This window comes from Ipomoea nil, unplaced genomic scaffold, assembly GCF_001879475.1.
Source record: "Ipomoea nil cultivar Tokyo-kokei standard unplaced genomic scaffold, Asagao_1.1 scaffold1421, whole genome shotgun sequence".
In the NCBI taxonomy this organism is placed as follows: domain Eukaryota; kingdom Viridiplantae; phylum Streptophyta; class Magnoliopsida; order Solanales; family Convolvulaceae; genus Ipomoea; species Ipomoea nil.
The window spans coordinates 34,614-38,749 of record NW_017617849.1 but is presented as its reverse complement, the minus strand read 5'-3'; the positions used below and the strand labels follow the sequence as shown (position 1 = coordinate 38,749).

At 37.9% G+C, this 4,136-nt stretch overlaps 1 pseudogene; it reads left to right on the top strand.

Moving 5' to 3' along the window:
- Positions 1-463: 463 nt before the first annotated feature.
- LOC109188073 lies at positions 464-3,655 on the top strand (annotated as a pseudogene).
- The last annotated feature ends 481 nt before the right edge of the window (positions 3,656-4,136 follow it).

The window sequence follows — 4,136 nt, the reverse complement described above, 5'->3', positions numbered from 1 at the left end:
GCCCCGCCCCGCCCCGCCCCGCCCTGTCCCCGATTAATTATTATAATTAAAAATTAAAAATAATAATAATAAATAAACATTATATATATATGTTAATTTTTTAAAATTAAAACTTTAGTTTTAAAAATTAAAAATTATGGAATTCTCGTCCCCGTTTAATTTTCCGCGGAGGTGGAGATGGGGACAATTTTTAATTCTCCGTCCGGGATGAGGACGGAGGCGGAAAGTATACTTCCGACCCCGCTTCGCCCCGTTACCATCTTTAATCAAGATTTGAATATTGATCTATTCTCCAAATACTATCTACTGAACGAATGAGTTAAATATTAACGGACAAACTTAAAATCTCATCATCATTATTAAGTAAACAATCTGACTAAAGTTGCCTTAATATATTTCAACTTTTTAAGAAGTATAAAACGTGTAGTTAGAAATTCACTAGGGTCCAAAAAACGTCCAACTCAATTATTTTTGGTGGGTGGTTTGGGGAAGTCATGTTTATTACGCACATGCTTTAACAAGGCGACGGATAGAGATGCAGAATAAAAATATCAAGGCGCCAATATTCTATAATATATACACTTGCTGCCCGGAAATTTGTCGCCATTGTTAGCTAGCTTCTGGGGAAGTCGAGAGCTCAAAGTGTATCAAGGGCACAGACATCGTACCTTATCGGCCATGGGATTTGATGAAGAGGTTAAGGTTGATAGTGCTAAGATGCCTCTGTTGCAGCATCATCTGTGCTCTTCTCCTTCATCATCATCGTCGCCGCCGTCAACTCCACCAACTCAAACTATGAAGCTCCCCCACAAAAGAACTGGTAATTTTTCTTTCGTTTTTCTGAAATTTACTTTATTAAAGAAAGAACTAAACTTTTTCATCGAACACAAATGGGAGGCAAAGGGCCAATTCTTTTTTTTTTTTTTTTAATTCCGATATTTTTGCTAAATTTAGCAATCACTCGCAAAATTTTGACATGGGTTGACTTTGATATCAAATTGAAGCAATTGATCCATTTCAACTAAAAGCCAAATACTTGGACTGCACATTTATGTTTATAATGATAATCCTTTAGTATGTGAAATAGCAATTTGGGTGTCAGCATGAACTGAAATTGCTCCTATTTGATGCTCAGTTGAATCCCATACAGAACTATAAAGGAAATCAGTTCTCTATAACAGTTTGAAAATTCAAATTTTAGAATTTAGAATTCTGCTTTCATCTTGGAAATGGGGCTGCTGCGTGTGCTGTTGAATTCTGATCTTTTTTAGCATAATCAAGTTTTTTTTTTCTGGAAAATAATGTATCCGTCCACTGAAAACTCAGGAAACGAATGGACTGCTTTGGCACATTTAATCACAGCAATTATAGGCTCAGGTGTGCTATCATTAGCTTGGAGCATGGCACAACTAGGATGGATTGCGGGTCCATTGTCCATGCTGTGCTTCGCTTGTGTATCACTTACTTCTGCATTACTTCTCTGCAACTGCCACAAATCCACTGACCCAGAGTGCGGCTCCATCCGCCATGGCTCTTACCTTGTTGCAGTTCAGTCAATTTTAGGTGAGCAATAAGCATGACGAGACTTTAGGCCTTTGGCAGCTCTTTCTGGTATTATTGCTTCTCCAAAACGTTTCAGGATCAGGGTACCACTAATACCATCTTAGACCTAAGTCCATTGTCATGCCAATCTCTGAAAGTGTTTTCTTACAAAATACAAGGAAGAACCCTCAAACATGTTGGTAAAGTGTACGTGCAACAAAACTCAAACCATTTGCCGGAAGGATGACTTAACATGCTTTTCTCCGTGTGATCAGGAAAGAAAAATGCTTGGTTCTGTGCCATCATTGTTCAAATTTACTTCATCAAGATTGCGATTGTGTATACAGTTACCTCTGCTAGTAGCATTGGGTATGCCAAAAGTTATATGTTGTTGCTTTACAATATTAGCATCGGGAATTGCTTTTGAAATGCTGGCTTCGTTTTCTTAGTTTTGGATAATTTTAGTGATGTATTCCTCTTTTTAGTGCAGTGCAATTCTCAAGTCTAACTGCTATCACTATGAAGGGCATGATGCTGCTTGTAGCTATTCAACTACAATACATATGGTTATATTTGGAGCGGTTCAAGTTCTAGTGTCTCAGGTTCGTGATTTTCAGAACACAAAGTGGCTCTCCGTAGTTGCAGCAATCATGTCTTCACATATTCATTTATCGGAGCAGGACTAGGCTTAGCAAAAGTAATTGGTAGGTACTCATTACCAAATCATCTTCGTTATAATATCTGACAATAATTTCCTTGCCAGATTTTAAAAGTTACACATTGTGAATTATAATTTTCAGAGAATGGAGAAATAAAGGGTAGCATTAGGGGATTGCCTTCGGAGAATGCAGGTGAGAAAGTATGGTCAGTCGCACAAGCACTTGGGGACATTGCCCTTGCTTTCCCATTATCTCTTGTTTTCTTAGACATACAGGTGCACCAATTTTACTATCATGGAGATTTAAACATTTTCACTTGAACAAGAATAGCCAATAGTGAAATGTTTAATTAATTATATGAATGGGAAATCGTCAAATATGTGAAGGATACATTGAAGGAAACTCCTCCGGAAAAGGTGACCATGAGAAAAGCATCAACAATAGCGGTCTGCATTACGACTTTCTTCTACCTATGTTGTGGAGGGTTTGGTTATGCAGCCTTTGGCACCAACACACCCGGGAACCTTTTGACAGGATTTGGTTTCTATGAGCCATACTGGCTAGTTGATATCGCAAATGCAGCTGTCATTGTTCATCTTGTCGGAGCATATCAGGTACATTCTACTACTTCTCCAAATTTCCTAGCTCTCATATTTTCAAGAGGCAGGGTGCTGGACTTGGCTCTTGCTAGGACTCGAACCTGTGACCTGGCTCTGATATCACTAACCCTTACCAATACGCCAAAAGATATAGTCCTTATAGACCCCCATCACATTTTCGAGAGGCAGGGTGCTGGACTTGGCCCTTACTGGCCTCAGCCCAACAATGATTGTTTCTCTCTCACTCTCTCTTTGTGTCTCTATTTTGGTACACATATTCTTAGGTATACACCCAGACATTTTATGCAAATGTTGAGAGCTGGCTTGGCAGGAAATTCCCAGAGAGTGAAGTTGTACACAGGGATTATGATGTGAAGCTCTTATGGTTACCAGGTTTTAGGTTGAACATAGTGAGATTGGTTTTCCGAACTGCGTATGTTGCTATAATCACTGGAATTGCAGCACTATTCCCCTACTTCAACGAGGTGGTGGGAGTTGCAGGAGCATTAACCTTTTGGCCAGTTATAGTGTATTTCCCAGTGGAGATGTACCTGAAGCAGAAAAGAATAGAATCCTGGACGACCATCAAGATCGTTCTTCGTACATTCTCCTATACATGCTTGGTTGTCATCCTATTCGCCTTTGTAGGCTCTGTTAGAGGGTTGATAGTTGCAAGGTTAAGCTAGAAACTCTCCATCACTCCTTGAATGATGATGATGATAACGACGATGATGATTTTCTTTTTCTTTTTCATTACACATGTATTATTTGCTGTTATATGGATTGAATATGTGAATCTTTGGACAAAAACCTTCCCTGGCTGTAGAATATATTGAAGATCTTTAAAATTAGAAAGTAAAAAAAAAAAATTGATTGAAAGCTTCCGGTGTGTCCATTGCAACGTCAAGACTCCGGTGTATATTTCATTAGGTATGCAACGTAAAGTCTACAAAAGTAAAGCGACTGTTTTGCTAAGGTTTCACTATTCTAAAGAGACATAGCATCTCTAGAACGCATTATTTGCCTAGAATATAAGGAAGATCACTATTTATACTGAGAATAAGGGGTTCTATACTTCATTTCTCTGTTTTTTCATTTTCAATTTTTTAATTTTCCTTTTTCATTTCTTTAGTTTTCCATTTCTCCAATTTTTTGGGACCTCAAGGTCAGCAAGTACTGTTCAACTTATCTTTCCATTTTCCATTTGGAGAAGTTTGTTTTTTCCAAAATTCTTAAGAAAGTAGAGAAATGAGATGAAATAGGAAGAATTTGGAGTAAATTTAGTAAACAAGTTTTTTATTTTTCATTTTTCTAACTCTCTAATTTTCTGTTTTTC